This window comes from Arctopsyche grandis, chromosome 8, assembly GCF_051622035.1.
Source record: "Arctopsyche grandis isolate Sample6627 chromosome 8, ASM5162203v2, whole genome shotgun sequence".
Classification (NCBI taxonomy): domain Eukaryota; kingdom Metazoa; phylum Arthropoda; class Insecta; order Trichoptera; family Hydropsychidae; genus Arctopsyche; species Arctopsyche grandis.
The window spans coordinates 32,121,166-32,142,849 of NC_135362.1; the positions used below are offsets into that span (position 1 = coordinate 32,121,166).

A 21,684-nucleotide genomic window follows, 5' to 3' on the forward strand; every position below is an offset into this window, starting at 1 on the left:
ACCGTATTTCAAAAATTTTGTATAATTTTATATGCCAAAAGTGAAAATGGGTAGAATTGGTAAATCAATTAAAGAAACGATTGGTTGTGATTTCAGTGGGAAGAAGAATGAGCCGAAAATACGCGAAGATCCAAAATTGGTCAATGATTATAACATTGTTGTCATCGTGTAATTAAACTAAACTTTTTTGGTTGTACAATGTACATACTCGTAATTACTTCTTCAACATCTTAAACAGATGAGAAACATATTACAAACACTAAAAATCAAAATTACTTCATTTAAAATCTCATTCGCAGCATTTGTAATAGAAAAGTCATTCAATGCATTAATTTCAATTTATAGATTGAATAGTTGTATAAGAACTACCTTAGGTGAATGCAATTTTTATTGATATATATATACATATGTACATACATACATACATACATCCATATACATAAAAATGAATATCTGTATGTACATATGTCGAATTTAGAATTTGGTATACTATCTTTTAGACATTCTTACTTGGCAGATTTTATAAGGACTCGCTGATCTAGTGTATTTGTTCGCTGTGAGATTCGGCAGCTTTCAATATACATACATATAGTATAGCCGTCAAATTTGGCGTATTACATGTCCAGTAGTAATGAAGAAGAAATAAATCGACGTTTGAAATTAGGATGGAGTGCATTTAAATTAGGATGGAATGCGGTTTTTAAATCAAAAATGCCACTTTGCCTGAAGAAAAAGATCTTCGATCAATGTGTTTTGCCAGTGATAACGTATGGATGTGAAACTTGAAAGTTGCTACACAAAGTCCAATGCACTCAACGAAGTATGCAAAGTTGTATGCTTGGAATAACGAGAAAAGACAGGAAACAGAATACGTGGGTGAGACGAATGACAAGAGTTGTGGATATAGTGGATAGAGTGAAGAGATTGAAATGGCAATGAGTGGGCCACATGGCTAGAAGAATGGACGAAAGATGGACAAATGAAGTGCTAGAATGGTACCCGAGAGAATGCAAAAAGATAAAAAAAAATACCGCATGGTAGATGGGTAGACGAAATTAACAAAATGTGTGGGGTGAGATGGATAATAGTTGCGCAAAACAGAGACGAGTGAAAGCGTGTTGGAGAGGCTATCATCCAGCAGAGGATGGTGAATGAATGGCTGTAGATGATGATGATGATCTCACGGGAACCTGGTAGACCGTAGATGTATCAAAATCGAAAGGCTCCGATAGATTTTTCCTTCTAATAAAGCCAGGTAATTCATCTACATACATATACAGCATCAAAATAACTACATATTTATGTACTATGTAGATTTGTAACTGAAGTCAAAATTTCAATCGTCCTCAGAAATTCATTCGTAATTAAATTATTAGGTGCTAGAAAGAACCAAAAAGGTGTAAAAATCTTGAGCTGTGTTGAATTATCTTTGAGTCTCATAACCTGTCTGTCTTGAATCTCATAATTTTACTATCCGATTCCAGTGTGGGCAATTTATTTATTTATTTATTAAAACTATGATTAGTAAACCTAACCTAACCAAACAAAGCATTTTATTAAACTTACATATATAATAACGTCATCTTCCACAGAGGTATCCATTAACACCCCTCAAGAAAGCACCAATGTTACCTCTAAAGCTCTCAGTTAAACACCTCCTGCAGTTTTTTCTTTCTTAGCTCTAACTATAATTAATTTATTCCTATTTCTAGTTTTATAATTAATTATATAACTCTATTCCTTAAAATATTTGGGTAATAGATTCTTATCTAGCTTATATACAATTTTTTAAAGTGCTTAATTTAAGACTATTTCTAATATCCAACCATTTCAATTGTGTCAAACACTGTTCCGAAATTTTGTTCAAAACCACACTAGCCAAAAGACATGAAAAGAAAAACATAAAAATCGCGTCAAAAAGCGACATCGTCCCCGATGGCCAGTTATAACGATAATTTTATGACACCCAGAAGAAAACTTTCGACGGAGCGATGTTTTATCGCCGTTCGACCCACAAAACGAAATTTGAATAAAATGAAAATATTTTCGCAGTCGACACGTCGGTATGTCGGTTTGATTAGTGCAGTCGATCAAACAGCCGCAAAAATATTTGGCATACACATCAACGTCTCTCTCCGGTCGGCCTTGAATCCACTGTTTTACAGGCAAAGGCCAAAGAGGAGAACGGGCCGGTTAATGACTCGAGCACCACCGTCCTCCATTATTTATGAACGGGGTCCACCTCTCAGAGATTCGAGACGAGGATTCCGATGAGGGAAAAGCACTGCGGGGAGTGTGAGGGACCCATGAGGGAGAAAGAGAGTTCCCAAATCAAAAAGATGCGTACTTAGATATCAGCGAGGCGAGACGCGTTGAACCTCCTCGATGAAAAATTACCATAGTTTCGTTCGAAACTCGAAAATGCAATTTCTATACTCATCGCATATTCGAAGCACGCGCTAAAGTGCATCTGCAGCGAGACACTCGCTAAATATATAACGCAATAACGCTGCAAAAGTGCATCGACGCGGCGCCGAATTGGCGCCTGCACGCCAAAATAAATTTGAAAATAATTACCGAGCTTGATATTTTAGCATAACATGTACGTGTAAATTTAACGCATTCTTATAAAACTTCTAAAACGTTTACATTTAATAAAACCATTTCAATAGCTTTGTATACACTGCAATGCATTCATTGTATACGTTCTCACGTCCGCTAACTAATCGAGACTAAGATTTGCTAAATTTACTCTCCAATATGTTTAAGGTGTTAACTCAGAATTCTAGTTTCTCTTGTGAAATCAAGCATATTATTATAATGTCCAGTCGCAAAAAAAGAAGATAAATTTAGAGATTTGGACGAATGTGAAAATTCGTCTGGACAAGAAATATTTACATCGATGCTTTTGCCAATAATGCGAAATTTGAGCGTTCAGTTCCAGAATGCTACACAAGTGCAATATTCTCGACATGAACGAGGAGAGGTATAAAACGAAACACATGGATGAGAAGTATGAAAAGAGTACATAGTTGATATATTGGACCAAGTGAAGGGATTGAAATGGTAATAGGTAATAGAAATGGACGAAATATGGACAAAATAAGCGGTTAGATGGTACCCAAGAGAGTATAACAGGAAGGCCACAAGTGGAGATGAGTGGATGAAACAAGAAAAATGTCAGTGGTTAGATGGAGTGCTCAGATCAGAGACAAATGAAAGCGTATTGGAGGGGCCTTCATCCAGCAGTGAATGGTGAATGGCTGTAGATAATGATATGAAATCAAGCGATTTATTTACGAATAAAAATCTTAAGAAATCTTTTCTGTTTTCAAGTAAGAGGGTATTAACGACATTGATTCTAAGAGAAATCAATTCGAAAGTTTGATTATCTTCCATACGTCAAAAGTATTTTAAAATATTGATGAAAAAAACATATACTATGCATACTTCAAAAATTTTCCATCATATTTTTGCCAATAGTTTATTATATTTAAAATTTGCTAAACCAAATATCTCAACAACCGAAAATAAATGAAAATCAACAATCGACGCGCAACACATTTTCAATAACGAAAACAACATCCAATATGCAGATGCAAAAATTCAATTAACTTTTAATATTAGATACCAACATATACATATACATAAGTACATTGATAGAGGGATTCCAGTATCGGATATACCACATATATATATTTTTTTTAATATTTAGGTATATATGTATATATACCTAACAACAGTTCGTTCGAAGCTGTTGATAACATAAACCAGCCACACCAGAGCTGCAATATGTTTTGTTTATCTAACACAAACATAACTAAATTGAGTCGTCATAGTACGCTAAACAAACTCACTATTTATGTATGTATGTATGTACTAGCGTATCTAATATACAAAACACAGCGTATATTTATTTCGGAAAAATACTGTACATACGTACATACATACAAAATCGATATTATTTCACCACGTCTTATTTATTGTATTCTATGATACGCATGAGATACATCGGATTATTATCAAGCTGTTGAAAATGTACACAGGCAAACCGTGACGTGACGGACAAGCAGTCATGAACCAATGACAGATAAGAAATAAAAATAAAATCTATTATATTAACAACCACCACCTGTTGCAGTCGAAATTATTATTATTTTTATACGTGTGTGTTGTGAACTTTATCAAAGCGGTATCTGCATAATATTGTATATCAGGCAGCACTGTTAGCCATCGTTATTATAGTGGTTAAGTCTACCCAATTAGCATACAGTTCAACTATGACAGTTACAAAACCGAGAGACTAACTAGCAGTTACATATGTACTTACTGGGTTACTTCCCCTCGCTCTAAACGATTTTCCTTCGATCGTAACAGTACAAATCCCCTTTTGATGTGAAACGTTCCAAAGTTCGTTACACTTTGCTTATTGAAGGTTCGTCATTCGATTCGACGATTGCCGAGACTGAAAAAGTTGAAATAAAATAAAAATAAATAAACATTCGTGCGGTCGTAGTTCTCTATTTTTTATTTAAGGCAGCCACCATTGTCCGAAACGACGTCGAAGCATTTTGATTAACAATAATACCTTCGATTCGAGAACGATTCAAGCGATGACTTTTAGTTTTTGCGCTCAGATCGAATTGATAAAACTGCAATGAAACCCCAAAGGCTTATCATCTGTTTTTGCTCTCCATATTAGGTGCATATTACATACATATATGAATATATATACCACCTACAATACATCAAAAGCCTTGTAAATATTATTTTTAACGTGCTGAATTTGCATTCTGACAGATAATCTATCATTATGAACAACGCGTAAAAAAAACAAAATTAATGGAAAGCGGTCATTATTATCTAAGACAATAAATAACGATAGATAAGAGTCGAAAATTTCTCCGTAAGCCTACAAATGTTACCGAAAAAAATACGTATTCGCATTTCAAATACGTTTTTTTTTTCATTTACGCGAACAAACATTCGTAATGATTTTTAACATCAAATGATAAATATCTTTATGGGAAAAATTTCTTCAATTTTGCAATTGTAGCAGTGAAATTATAAAAAATAAAATAAAAACAAAAGAAAAATGAAAAATAGGAGACCTATAAAGAGAAGTACTGCTTCGGTTGACTTAAAATTTTGTAAAAAAAATACTATGTAACGATTAGCATTTCATCAAACAATACAAGGTTCTTACGTGATAAGATAACATTAACGATATTTTACAAAACCATGAAAACGTGATCAACAAATACAAAAATTCATGTTGATATTTCATATACATACATTAACATTTTACATTTTGCGTCAAAATAGGTCATTTTAGCTTCCTTACATTATATTGCATAAAATTCGTTAAGTTTTTATGTTCAAATTAAATTTATATACCCAAGAAAGCCCTCAACGACTTTTATTTTCAAAATAATTACAAAAACATGAAAAAAAAGACGATTTTCTAAAAATAAGGCTTCTATCATATAAACACTCATTCCGAGGGCAACGCCCTTTGTATGGGAAATTGCTAACAAAACGGCGACTTTGAATTTTCGTTAAGCAGTCAAAAATTATCATACGACCCAAATATACTTCAATTTTTGTTAAATCGATTGGTTGCGGGCACAGGACATCGTTTAAAATTAATGATTTTTTTATTATTTAACGTTCCCTTGATACGATTAAAGTTTTCTACTAGATGCATTGATGAAAATCCGAAATGCGCGTTTTTAACATGTCCATGTACATATGTAGATAAAATAAAAAGTTTTCGTTAAAATGCAAATGAATATCGTATAATTAAACTACATATGTAGCTATTTAATTATTAATTCTAATGTATAGAAAACACCAATTTATATTTAAATAAGCCGCTCGTATTGGATTTCACCAAAATATGGCTATAAGGTCGATGGCAAAGCATCATCATAAACATCAAAAGCCCCATTGACCCTAATTTCTTCACGCGACCCGTTCAAAGGAAACCACATGGCTGCAGACACCGCCGATGTTGTTTCAGAAATGATTTAGAAAACGCTCTTTATGATGCTAATCTAAAAATTATAACACACAAATTCGTGTTCAAAAGAACTGCATTTCAGCATAAAACACGTACACATAAAAACTTTCATATGTCCTATTTTTTTTTTTTTTTTCAAACACTATCGAAGATTTGAAAGTATATTGTTGTTGCTGTTGTATTTTTTTTTCTTCTTCTTTCGACAGCTTTCTACTAACAAATTTGCCATAATTTTTAAACGTCAAGAAGACTATACGGCGAATGAAAGTACACTGTGTAGGCTTGGAAACGGTATCGCCGATATGCATAATTTGGTCGTTTTTCTGCGACCGTGGAAATGTCACCACAACTACATACATACATACATACAATGTATGTACTTTCCGCAGAAGACGACTACAAAACATTGGTGATTTGTTTCGTCGAGTTTACTAACGCCCTATGTAAGTACATATTTAGAATAGAGATTGCGGTCAAAACATGAGCTAACCGACGACTGTTGTACAGAAACGGTCGATAAGTGCATACCGACACTGATTACATTACCCGAAACATATGTACACACATTTAAAACATACAACAAGAATATTTAGAATTCTATTATCGGCGAAACAGTAGATACAATCGCATTACACATTGCCGACAATGGGTGAATTTATTGCTGGAGATGACATTGATCGTATCGTCTGCGAGACAGCCCAGTATGGGCTGTCTCCTATAGTATTATACGATAAATCTGTATGTAGGTATTGAGATTCGATCTCCAAAGCTTATGGCTCGTGAATCCCTATTCCTGTATCGGTAAATGAACATGTGTACATTTACTATCTTCCACTAATGGAATACAGTACACTCTCGATTATTGAAAAACACGGATAATCCGAATCATCAAATTTGACTTTGTCTCGAATATAATATCATATTTACAACACAAATTTTGTTTCTTAATTTTAATACTCATTATTTATTAAAAAAAACGCTTAAAGTTGAGCGGATAAGTGGCCGTTAGAACTTAGTACTAGTGTCGCCAAAATATTAAAAAAAAAATCGAATCAACCAGCCAGAAGAAGCATTGAAGTTGTCTTCTCATCCTAATTTCTCATGGAAAAACTTGGCTGTTTCCCATTCCCATTACACATTGGTAGTCCTTCTGCTCGTTTTTGATTAAACCATATGAGCATAGTTGCATCCAAATCATCGTATGTTGACATTTAAATACTTTTTCGTTTCGAAGGACCTGCAAAACTATTATAATCTCTAGCGAACGCCTCTAACTTATTTTTTTGTTTAACTACATCTTGAACAGGTAATATAATTTCACACAGAAAGTAATTGATAAGAATAAAACCAGCAATAATTAATAAAATTGATAATAAATAGCCAGCAGCATAGCTCGGTCGTTAAGCTTCTGCCTAACACCGAGAGGCGCCGGGTTCGATCCCATGAGCTGACCTCGATCGAGTATATCTGTTGGTCAGACCTGAATATTTGTGACTCCAGATCGATCGTTTCCTATCAGAGTTTGCCGACTTTCTCTGATTTCAATGTTGAAACGGTTCCCGATAAAAATTGGCTAAAGCCTTCCTACCTACTATGTCACCACTATTTGAGTATGATTAATGTACAATAAAATTTATGTACAATTCATAGATATCTCGTTAATTTTCAGTGTCTCGTAATTCAGCGACTTGTATTTTAAAAATGCTGAATTTTTTGTAATTGTACGGGAAGGCGCATTGGGATCTACCTGCAAGGCCTTCCTGGTATAAAATGTAATAAAATAAAATAATAAACATACGTATGTTACGAAAAAATCTGCTCTGAATACACGCACTTGTTACTTCTTCGCTGATCAAAACTGCGACTGAAAGAATTAACGCAATAGTAAAAGACATCTAAAAAGGGAACCAAAAACATTTCCGTGTGATATCATTTGTTTCAAATAAAACACGCGTGTTGACGGTCGCAATCAATCGGTGCGTCTCATAAAAAAATTAAATTAATTTAAAAATATTATTTAATATTTTCCAAGCAAGGTTAATCCACAAACCGGATAACCCGTTGCATCCACGCTGCATTCTCGATTATCCGGGATAGTATTGGGGAAGAGTGGTAAGGATGACCGTTTGAATGAATGATCGTTTTTAGTAAGCAATAAGAAGAGGCTAGTGAAAAAATAGTGGATCCATGCATCAAGATAAACCAACGTGGTCGCGATTATAATAAGCGAGGCCAGATATTTGGACAAAGTGTTTCGCGATAGAACATGTGTGGAAGATAAGAGAGCTTCCCGACAGATTTATCAACGAGCTTGAAATTTGTGTGGATAAAAGAGATCTGTAGATGTACATATGTACGAGACTGAGAGATCTGTAGATGTACGTAATGGAAAAACCTTTGTCGGGGATCGCTGATTTATGATGGTACCCATGAATTACAGACACATACATACATACATACAAATGTAGATATAATCAAACCGATTTAAAAAAAAAATGCGCATTCATTTAAATAATTACATACACCCGTACGAAATGTTCTTATGATTGAGTAATTTTATTGAGATAAAATCAATTTGTAATATAGCGCCGAAAATGTTAAATGTATGCCATTAATTTTTATATTGACGATATTTGCATAATATTAACGATATTTCGTCGCCTGTCTTTGTTTGAAAATTAAAAAAATAAAAATGTAAATTAAGCACTGAATTAATGTTTGAACCTAAAATGTTAATTTTTAACGAATTTTCAAGAAACAAACTTTGCCTGATATATATAATAAAAAAAGTAATCGGCAAATTCATGAATAAGATGTAAAATACGTATAAAAAAAAAACAGAAAAATAAACTGAATACACATATGTATATATGAATTCAATTCAATTTCAATTGTACAGTAATATATTTGTCACAGTGAAATTATATTTCAAGTGAAAATATATTTTCACTGACGTTTCAGTGAAATCATAACCAGGTACATTTTCAGGGTTGGTTTTATTCATTTAAGATTAGATTGTTGGGGTTGGTATTATTTAAGGGTTAGGAAAGGTTAGGTTAAGTAAGGGTTGGTATTATTTAAGGGTTAGGATAGGTTAGGTTAGGTAAGCGTTGGCCCTATTCATTTAAGATTGGCTTGTTAGGGCTAAATTTATAGAGTTAAACTTTGTAAATTCATTTTTTGATATATTTTCACTGCTTGAATTGGTGAAAATATATTTTCACTTGAAATTTTATTTTATTTTATTTTACATAGATACCAGGAAGGCTTGACAGGAAGATCCCAATGCGCCTTCCTGGACAATTACAAACAATGTAGCATTTTATTAATACATAAATCTGATAAGAAACAATCGATTTGGAGTCACAAATATGCTTTCGTTTGAAATATGCTTTCACTGTAACATATGTATACACACATACTATATTACATAATGTAAGATAAATATATATGTACCTACCCATCAAAAGTTGATCTTTAAAATTTCACAATTCACAAACGCACCTTTTCATATTCATGTACATACATACATACATATTAAAATCGCAATAGTTATAAATTGTGACTTTATTATTCAAAATATTTTCACAAATTTGCATACGCCTACTAAAATAAATCATGCACGAATATTAGAAAATGGCATCATCCATTCATCCATTCATTGAAAGCAAAGTTTCTCAAAATGTATTCCACAACAACAATGGTACCTTCGAAAAAAGCTCCACGTATCTCACGAAACTTTCCAAAATTATCAAAAGCTTTTTAGGAAAATGCGATTCCGACGAAGCGTCAATGCCGAAAACTTTCATAGTGCAAATACATACATACATACGTAATTTTCACGGAAACTTCTAATTTTCTTTTTCTCAGTTCAAACTCTTCCCAAGAGATACACATTTTTATCATATTTATACAAAGCGAAAATCCATTCGAATAAATTACAAACAAAACGCACACAATACGCGGCGTCGGCTACCTACAAACATATATTTCATATGTATGTATGTATGTATATTTCAGACTTAATTAGTCGTAAGATTATACAAACGGCAAAAATATTCTCGATTCCACGATCAACACAATTCACATGCAAATAACGCGGGAATAATTCATAACGCATTTTTATACGGCAGCAGCATCGCATTAGAATAATGCGGCAAATTTGGCGCCGTAAACATTGAATAACTCGATTTTAATTTTGAAAAATCCATCTTTTTCGTTTTGCAATCAGTTTGGGATCGTTTGAGAAGCGCTGGCTGCCGGTAATTGCGGGTTAGCCGGCGAACGAACGTGATTAAGCTCGTAACTCATGAAATCAGGCGCCGTAACTTGAACTTAACCCCGGGGGGTTAAAGTCGTATAGACCCGGGCCTTAACGTGTTCATTAGAAACAATCGAGATTCAACTCGATTTCAATACACTTGCGATCGCGATAAGGTTGAACGCCCCTGAAATTTATAACCGCAAAGTTTTACATTAATCTCTTGCGCATGCACTCGTGCATACTTCAAGCGCACCGTCGACAAGAGCATGTGCATTCAATTGTTAGACGCGAAAAGAAAAAGGTACCACCATTTATCGGTCCGACAAAATAGCCCTATTTCCAGACAAACTAGTGTTGGCTGAGATAAGATATTACGATGTGTTTGCTTCCGCATCCAGTCCTACACAAGCGGCTTAAAAAAAGCCAAATCGAAACAGATAGTGGGCCATGAGGAGAATGGGAATGGCCAATATTGGGGCGATGCTCTATCACCCAACTGTCAAAAATTATAATTTCACTGATAGGGGCCAGTGAAAATGTAATTGGATATGATTTCACTGAACTAAACTTAACCTAACCTTAGATAAATTAGTGTTGGCTGCTAAGATATTACGATGTGTTTGCTTTCGCATCCATTCCCACACAGGCGCCTTAAAAAAAGCCAAATCGAAACAGATAGTGGACCATGAGAAGAGTGGGAATGGCCAAGATCGGGGCGACACGCTATCACCCAACTTTCAAATTACATTACATTTTAATTTCAATGATAGGGGCCAGTGAAAATGTAATTGGATATGATTTCACTGAACCTTCAATTTTTATTTTGGTTACTGGCAAACCATTTGACGGTTGATTCGCCGGGCGGACCTCGATTGGGTCGTGCGAGCTATTTTAGAGATGCTAATTTGACATTAAATGTCGTTTTGACATATACGTTGTGCAATTTATTTTACAGCCGTGCAAAAAATATTATCCCTTTTTATTCGCATTTAGCGCTCAAATGTGATCGAAATCACTCTGTCAATACGTGACAACAAATAAGGGAATTATATTTTTGATAGTATTTGTATTCCTCAAATACATACATTGATAAGGACATGGGCATTACAGCCGTGCAAAAAATATTATCCCAAAATAAAATACCTTTTTTTCCATTACAATTCAATCGAACATTAATCGCGATAAATAATATGTCGTAATTCAAAACGATTGATTTCGAGGCCGAAAACTAATATACATAATATATTTAAGTGAACGGATTTTTTTATTACGAAATAATCAACGATGCCTATGTAGTTTTGGGTTGGCCAATTTGTGCAATAAATAACCCAATATCAGAAGACGAATAATAATAACAATAAATTTCGAACGTTCAATTACAAAATGTACATACTACATAAATACATAAAATTTCAGTGTAATATCATCAGATGAATCACACGATAGCTTCTCGCGACGAACGTTCGATCAATCAAATGTTGTAAACGCGATTGGTTAAATTATGTACCACACAATTTCGGTCGACAAACTTTTTAGTTCACCAAAAATACGTTGCACGAAAATGCATTGTTAACAGCATTTATGTACATATCGTATGCAATCCAGCAACACCGCATGAAAATGAAAATGAACCGTTCTCGTTCACATTTGCAATTTTGGGATCGCTTTAATCAAGCTCGATATCCCGTGAGAATACCTGAAATTCAATGGGAACGGCACTTACAAAGTGATAAGTCTACGAAGCGTTTGGCTTAAATTATACATATGTATGTACATATATTGAATTTCAATCAATAAATCAAAATTAAAAATTATTAATAAATATTCATCTATACCATTTAATGACTCTAGTGAAAATGGAGCAGTCTGGAGTTATTACCTGTAACCAAAAAAATCTCATTACTATTTTCATATATACACATAAATAATTATTACGTTAATCTAAAAATTAAATAATGTACATATAAGTCGTTATATTATATTTCAAGATGGCATAAGTCCACTTTTATTCATTTCGAGAAATACATATTTCGCAAAAAATTGATTTTATTAATGTTTTGCGTTTAACAATTTTTAAAAATACTGGTGACTTGTAATGCGTTTATTATGGAGATATCAAATTAAAATAATTAATAACAATTTGTGAATTAAGTCAAACAGAAATAATGTTTTTGGAACTGAAAATTGGATTTCCACCACTTTGAAATATAACGGCTAATATACATACATATATATCAACATACTTATTTATTTATACAGATAAAAACCCATTTAAGTATATTACATAATAAAAACATATAATGAAATCTTATAATATAAAATTAACAATAATAGAAAAAAGAAAATCAGAAAAGATGGTAAAAATTAAGGAAACACAATATTCTGAATGGATCCAATAAACCGACCAAAAGTGACACTAAATATGTCAATGTCCGTCTGAACAGCTAAATGGTTAAAAAGCCCTATAGCTGTGTATATAAAAGTATTTAAAATAATGTCAGTTTTCGCTATAATTGGCGAAAACAGAACACGTTTGCGTATTCTAAAATAATTTTCTGTACATATAAAGTGAATTCGCTAAGAATTGGTGGATTATACATACATACATACACGTGCTAATTTTTTCATCAAGCCTTCTTCTTATTATAAAATAAAACACGATTAAGGTGAAGGCCAATGAAAGAAATAATCAATCATGTAACAATTTATTTATTTACTTTTTATTATTTGAAAAACGTATACGTTTTTTCCCAAGTGGCTTTTTATTCTTCCCTCGAAAAAATCATACATAATATATATTACATATTTCAAATAATTGGTCCTCAATACATACACGTATTTATTTTTTACACATTAAAAACCTGCGCAGCGTATTTTTTTGAATTGCGTCTTCGTAAGGTTAAAACATTCCAAAAAACTACAAACAAGCAAAAATTAATCTTTAAATGGCAGATGATGAATATATATCTGAAAATCATCTCCAGTATAAATACGAATATGTAATATTGCAGTTATAAAACTATATATGTATGTATGTATATAGAATTACAAATGTGTTAATTTGACCTTCAGATCATTACGACTACTATATTACAAATATAATAATCGCATACCTACATTATTATTATTAATTTGATAATTATTACATATCCTTAAAAAAGTTACCACACACAACTTCAATCAATAATATAGTAATATATTCTGATCGTATGGAGAGCATTTCTGCATACATTAATTATTCATAATTATTTCTGCACATAGTACATAAATACACAGGTAAATTTGCACATACAAACGGTTAACATCCATAAAGTGCAATATTGAATTTGAAGCCAAACGCGGTTCCGTGATCGCAATTAGGCATCCAGTCAACGGCTGCGACATCAAAGGGCACATTTTGAGTCATTACTGCACATGCACATAGGCGCATACTATGTACTTTGACGAATAATAATCAAAGCTAGGATGCTGGCATCGTGATTTCGGAATCACTCAAACGATGAATGACAAATTCAGCACTCGCATAATGGATAACAAGCGTTAATGTATGTAATACCACGTCAGCCATATAAAGCAATATTACTTTATTGCATATTGTATGTGTACATACGTACATACTATATAATATATCCTGTTTATAGTATAAGGAAAAATCATACGCGTTTGAGAATACATACACACGTGTTTTGATGTTCTCTTATTGCTTTACCGCTATGATGAATTACTGTAGAAATCATTAAGTTGAAAACGTGTAAAAAATGGCCGGCCAATTGTGCTTCCCGTTTGGTCATCATCGGATAAGTGTTCTTATGTTCGAAACTGAAGGTCGATTATTAGAAAACGTCGGTTCTAAATGTCAAATGTATCCTCGTTTATTTCCTTGCTGACAAATTTCATAATATTGGTCGCGAGTGTCTTGCGAGTATTGATGTAACAATAAACAGCGTGCGAAAGTAAATGAAAAGTCGTTGTTTGAAAAATGAGTTGAAAGAATTGATTCAATAGAAAAATTACATATGTATGTATATATAAGTTCATCAAAATTGGCAAACGCATTATATTTTTTCTAATACAATCTCCACATATGCATATGAACATATATCATTATTTTCTACGATTATAAACAACAAGAAATCAAAGTTAAACAGTTCCCAAGAAACTGCCTTATGACTGCATGCATAAACATGTACATAAAAATGGTTTTTCGTAATAAAAATTGAAACTGAATGGTTATATAAGAAATACATACATATGTATATATACATACATATTTGACTAGTAGGTAAAAACACGGAATATTTAGCTTTAACTATTTATTTACTTTAATTGAAGAAAATACTTGAGTTTCATTGCCAAAAAAATATATTTGCTCACAACTGAAAGGTTCAAATTTCAAATAATCACAAAATTAATAAAAAAATTCAATTTAATCAATAATACCAAATTTATTCATAGTTATTACCAAGATTGAAATTCACTCAAGATATATTCAACGTAACAGAAATGATTCCATACTAAATTGGCACCACTAAAAATACATCCACGCAAACGCAAGAAATCATTTCCACTACCATTTACGTGAACCCTTTTTAACAGACACGCAGAGCCTAGTGGAGAATTACATAACTTTCAAAATGCCAAAACCGCAAAAACCATCACTCGAATCGAGCAAAATAAAATCTAATCACCTACCACAAAACAAGCCTACCGCAGACATATCAAACACCCGCAACAACAAACAATCGAGCATAGAAAAGATTATAGCACAAAGTCAAACCACCAACTCACGAGTACATCTAAAGATAAAAAATAGCCTTGAATAGAACCCAAAATTGGAGTTTATTTTGAGCCACAAATTGGTAAAAACAGAGCCTCTCGCAAAGAGATAACAAGAGAGTTGTCATACAAAATCAGTTTGGCCGAGGTGCTGAAATATCGTTCTACATTCACTTATAAAAAAAACCATCTTCGCGACTGGGGAAGTTCCAATCTAGGATCGATTGACACAATCCTCTCTCCGAAGCTGGAAAACCTCCGACTGATCCGTAAATCAACATTTTGAGTTTCATTGGCATCAACTAAGTATCATTAAAGAGGCGCTATATACAAGGGTAGAAAAGAGGCGGGGGAGCTATTATCCTCCAATGAGAAAGGATCAGTATATAATATATACTATATATGTAAGTCCTTGACCAAACTAATGTGCAATATGATGAAATATGTAGTAGAAGTGGTAAATCATTTTTGATATTTAAGTCAAATAATAGACATTTCCAGTAGTAAAGAAAAATAAAAAAAGATACGTATGAAATTGGGATGGAGTGCATTTGGACGAATGAATGTTGTTTTTAAATCAAATTTGTCACTTTGCCTGTAGAAAAAGATCTTCGATCAATGTGTATTGCAAGTGATGACGCATGGATGTGAAATTTAGACATTGAACGCCAAGATGCTACACAAAGTCCAGTGTACTTTGGAAAGACAGGAAATGGAATACGGGGGTGAGAAGCATGAGAAGGGTTGTGGATATAGTGGATAGAGTGAAGAGATTAAAATGGCAATGGACGGGCCACGTGGCTAGAAGAATAGACGAAAGGTGTACAAAATAAGTGCTAAATGGTGAAAACGCTAAAATGCGAAAGAATGCAAAAGGGTAAAAAAAAGACCGCAGGGAAGATGGGTAAACGAAATTAGGAAAATGTGTGGGGTCAAACGGATGAAAGTTGTGCAAAACAGAGGCGAGTGGAGTCGTATTAGAAAGGCTTTCATCCAGCAGTGGATGGTGAATGGCTGTTGATGATGATGGTGATGATGATGCAAGTACTTATGCCCGAGCTACGCCTTGACTTAACTCTCACTGGAGCGATGCAAACGATATAAGGGTGAAATCACACAGAGAGACACGCGAAAAATCACCCCCTGGAGTGTTTTCGGTGATATTTTATCCTTGCTAATTTTCTCTTTACCTGCTATGTAATATGTATACTGCGACCTTTTTGAAGTAGTAGCCGTCGAAAAAAATTTGTATAATTTTTGACAAAGATTATATGAATTTTAAGATTTCTTACAACGGGTTTCCGGAAACCCATGGAAACCATTAGGGTGACACCACTGCATATGCCATTCATAAATAAACGGACAAATATGTTTTCTGCATTAAGCAGTGTAGATTTACCCCACCCTCACCGAGGTGGGGTATGCAAGTGCCCCAATTTTAACGTTTAACGCCTTACGTATGTGCGTTTGCATGTCGATAGTTGTCGTTATTTTTCAATATAAAAATAGTCAAAAACATGCTATAGTACTAAAGCTTTTTTATGTTGATGTATAAAATGATTAATAAGATACATATATATTGAACCCATTTGTATTGAAAAAAGCTGTATTTTGATTTAAAAAATACTGGAGGTCTTACTCGACCCCGGTTAGGGACACACGTTCGATCTCGACGCTCAGTCCTTCAAACGTTAAGAGCTTGGCCATACGACAAAAAGAAGAAAAAAGATTTTAAATAGAAAAAATAGAATCCAATTAAAAGGCCACAATGATAGATTCGTCCATTTCAAAGGGGGATCCACCGACCATTCACTCCAAACTAAGAACTAAAAAAAAGATCAAACCACGGAAAGGGATTGGCGACTCGAAGTGAGCGGCAAAGCAATTACGTTTTAGAACGTACACGTGATTTAGTGTAACGTCCAATTCGTTTCTCGTATATATTGTACGTACGTCACTGGCTCCATAGCCATGTACAAATGTACGAACGAACGATGGTCAACTACATACAATAAATTGACGAGCCTGCAGGGAATCCGACTGGAGCACACAAATTCGGGTCACGTTGACAAACAGGTCGGTGTTGGCAAACGACGACAAATTTCGCAGGAAACACTCGCCTATTATTTCTCGATTAAACTCGACGACAACCGAACACAAAAGCTCACTCGTGAGAACGCACTGAGTTTGAGAACGACCCGTTTCTGACCCCTCTCCGTGTTTCGCTAATACATCGAGAGATAATAATGTGCCCCGAGTCGCTTGTTTTGAAAATTCATCATTGTGAAAAGGCGATTCGAACCGGCGAAATGAGCCATTCAACGCCGAAAAGCTGACTAAGCCCCTCGGAAAAGGAAACCTCTCCTCTCTTTCCTCCCCCGCCTATACATACATATATAGGGGTGCGGGTTGTTTTATCGGGTCGTTCGAAGACGCTGCTGATCCGATTCGCCAACAAAACGTGTATCCGTTTTCGATTTATCACGTCAAAATTTACAAAGTCTCCCTCTCGAGGATTAAATAATAAATTTAATTAAAGCTACTTCTGTTCCTTATGAATCATCATCAATACAGAATATTAGATAATAATAATAATGACAAAAAAGGGTCGAAAGTCTAACAATTCGAGCCTAACAAACTTTCTTCTCGATACTACATACATACATACATACATACATATATAGGTATGTATATGTACATCTAATATGTAATTTCGAAAGAGACTTTTTAAGTATTCTTGGTTCGTAAATCCATGACGTCATCGAAAAAATGAATATTTAAATGAATTTAATAAAATGTTTACTGTTAGATTGGCCGTGTTTAAGTGGTTAATATTACAAATACCGAGCGAAGCCGGGTAAAAACACTAGTATACATATTATATAATATGATGTAATACAAAAGCAATTCCATTCATTTTATAAATCCTCTTAATAAAAGTATATTACACGTCGGTGACCCTAATTAAGGATTAACCCCACCCGCACTGCAGTACCGCACACTTAGATAAGATGGCTTTTTGTTCTAGTTTTTTTTTATAATATAATAATTAAAACGAGAAGATTTGTGTCATCATTAATGTCTTAATAAAAGCCAGATTAACGTAATAGAAGCCAATTTTGGGATTAAAATATTTGCAAAATTATCATTTTAATGACTAGGTTTCATGTTTTCGTTTGAAGTATGGCATTTTCTTTTTATATATGTAGTCTCTATTTTTACATAACTTATATTTTATACGAACATCCAAGTACACGAAAAATATTATACAAGTAAACATAACATGTAAATATTTAGCAGAAAATTATTGAAATTTAAAATTTATCATCACTGATTTCATTTCATAACAGTTAAAAAAAATCTGTATTTATAAAAAATCGATGTTTGTCCGTTTGTCTATTATCACGTATTATTGTGATTATTGGTCACAAAGCGCTCGCCCAAAAGTCACTAAAATCTCTGTAACGTAACATCTGGCAGCCGAAAAGTCCATCATACTAACGAAAACTCGAGTGCCAAATATTCCGTATTCGCGATTTTCATGGCAAAAATTGTCTTTTGGGCGATCGTGATGTGACTAATAATCCAATTATCATGCGTTCCTATACCATTCAACCGATTACGATGACACTTACAAGAGTTATTGTGTGTATGTCCGCGATGGTTTCTGTAAAAAAAAATCGCCCAAAAACGGTAACGGAAACGGGAAAAATGGGAATGAGTTTCATTGCAACGCAATAATTTCATATGTTTTCACGTCTCCACCTGCGTTTTTAGGGTAAAATAAACAACCAATTGATTAATTTCAATTGTGTTCGCTGCCTGCGTTTTTCCGACAAATGGGAACGGGGACAGGAATGGGAATTGCATGCGTTCTTGTGGCATTGCAACGCATGCCGGGTTCAGCTAGTAAATTTATATAATAGATCTTCAAAATGAAATTTATTTCACACAGATTTTACCGAAACAAATCTATTAATAATTATTTTTCTCAAAAATTAACTTTTTTGTGTAATTTCTTAAAAAATTCAAATATTTGTAGATACAAAATAAAACCAACAAAAGCTTCATTAAAAATATACTATCTGAAACTTTTCTTTAATAAAAAAATCCTATCCAAACATGTTCCATTCCATAAATTTAAAACACTGAAAACCCGGATGAATATATTTAAATATTTAAAACATACATTTTCATAATTGCAAAAAAAATTCAGCACCGTATAAAAGCAAAACAACAAAGACATGTACAATGATACCAAAAATATCACTATTTAGAAAGTTTAAGGTGCGCTATTTAAACCTTTTGCGTCCTACGTAGAGTTAGAGCACACCCATAAACTATTAGACATATATGTATATATGAACATATGTACATATGTAGTACACTTAACCGAAATCAATCCAAAAGTTAATCAACCACTCACACTTACTTCAACACCCTCTCAAGATCCGGACATGATAATTACGCAGACCCAAATACGAGCCAGGCAGCAATTTTCACAGCGCATCATCAATCATCGAAACACCTAATTGACACGACGCGAGGACAAGGCGACGAACGTCACGATTTCGATTCAAACTTGACCGCTACATCAAAACACGATCTCCGGTCTTCTTTCAAAAGAGACTCGTGATTTTGTTCCATCTGACGTGACGAAGGAGGGGAGGAGGGACCACCAACGATGGTCATCCCAATCTAACCAAAGTCACGCGATCAGAACAAACGGAAGAACCGCAGATAGTGGCAAAGCACCCACGGGCGAAGTAAACAAATACAAAAAACCTAGATATAGAAATCAGCGGCTCCCAAACTTTTTTGAATCGCAAGTTTTTTGGTAGCATATTTCCAAAAAAATTGCCGCTAAGCCCCCAAACATCCCCATATCGCCTTCCTAACTGCGCTAATTAATGGAGCGAGTACATATATAAACTTGGCAAAACATTGTTAAGTGACATACATATGTAAATATGTAGAACTGAATTCAGCCCGAAATCTTGGAGAAATGTGTAAGTGGCAATGATTAATAATATTCCTTTTCTTTTGGTTAACTTTCCATTATTACGCCTTAAAGTGGAAGAGGGACTGCCGGTCGTGTGACGCAGTGCAACTGGTCACATCACTAGTAATGAGCTGATAACAGCTATACAAAGCTAAAGCTAACTGCCCGTAGCTCTCTATTTCTGCATATAATACAATACATTAAAGTGAGTAAACAGTCAAAATCAAGATCGGATAAAATTTGAAATTTATTTATTTTATTTTATTTTATTGTTACAAATCAATATACACTCGCCATTACAGATTTGCTCCAATACGACGGGTGTACGTTAACGAAATACAGAATACATAAACAATCAGAAATACAGTAATACATACATATACAATCAGAATATATAGCATATAACAATTAATCAGAAATAATAATCATAGAGACATCTATGAATTATTTTTAGATTTTTTTTGTATACAATTTTTATACATATAATAAATACGAAATTATAGAGATGTCTATAGATGAACCTATAGATTTCAGATTACTGTGTATAATTATTACAAATTATACACAGGCAGATTTTTGTGACAGCAGGATTAGATCTAATACCAATTTTCAGGAACCGTTTCAGCAATGATCAGATAAAATTGGCAAACTCTGATAGAGAAACGATCGATTTGGAGTCACAAAACCCCCAAATCTAACCAGCAGTGGCGAGGACTCGAACCTTTGACCTCAGTGGTGCTAAATATATACGCTACCACTAAGCCAAACTGCTGGCTGAAATAAACAAATAGGTGAGGTAACCAGTGGTGTAGTCGGGCCAGGTCGGGACAGGTCGCCGCCCTGGCACTTAATTGTTTTATGAGTAAAATTAAAAAATATTTTGGCTAATATCAATAACACTTGAGACGATAAGAATAAGAAGCGAATTAATCGAAGTCTTTAAAATATTAAATAATAATCATAATTGTCCTATGTCCAAACTCATTACGTTCAATGAAAACGCTTATCTCAGAGGATAAATAATCGAATAAATGGATCAGAGATTCCTTTTTTTTCAAACTTAAAAGACGTTTTGATGAAATTTATGGGCTTTTTTATCTAAAAACACCCAAAACTTCGAAAGAAAATATTATTTAAACTATTAACCATACGCACTTCAGAGGATAGATAAAATATGGGAACTCAGCATAAATAAATAGTCATCTCTAAATTCACATGTTAAAATTTCATAGTTTTTTGACATACATATATGGTTTTGGCATTGCTAAAAGCAAATGTTGCTGTTAAACACACACAAAAACAAGATTGAAAAATCAAAGATGTTGAAGAGGATGTATGGAAGGAAGTTTTTATAAAATATAAAAAAAACATCATGATTTCAACAAGAATATTTGTTAATTAGCCTTTAATTTATTTTCTAAATATTTGAACTACCAATATTACAATACATATTTGATTTTATTATTGAAAAAAGAGAGGGGGGGGGGAATCAAAAAAATTAAACACCGTCCTGGTTCCTTTTTATGTAGCACTACACCAGTGGAGGTAACCCATACAGCGTTTGGAAAAAACGACGATGGCAACGGTTTCCCGCTATTATTATTAATATATATTTCGCGT

General features: G+C 33.6%; 1 protein-coding gene across 6 annotated transcripts in view; it reads right to left on the reverse strand.

Moving 5' to 3' along the window:
* Pgant9 (polypeptide N-acetylgalactosaminyltransferase 9) overlaps positions 1-21,684 on the reverse strand; it is a 394,016-nt gene that overhangs the window by 232,331 nt on the left and 140,001 nt on the right. Inside the window, exon 3 of one of the 6 annotated variants that reach the window (XM_077436908.1) lies at positions 12,122-12,165. The exons of the other annotated variants lie outside the window; for them this stretch is intronic. The gene's annotated coding sequence lies outside the window, so the exon portion shown is untranslated. The remainder of the gene's footprint in view (positions 1-12,121; positions 12,166-21,684) is intronic. 6 annotated transcript variants of the gene reach the window in all.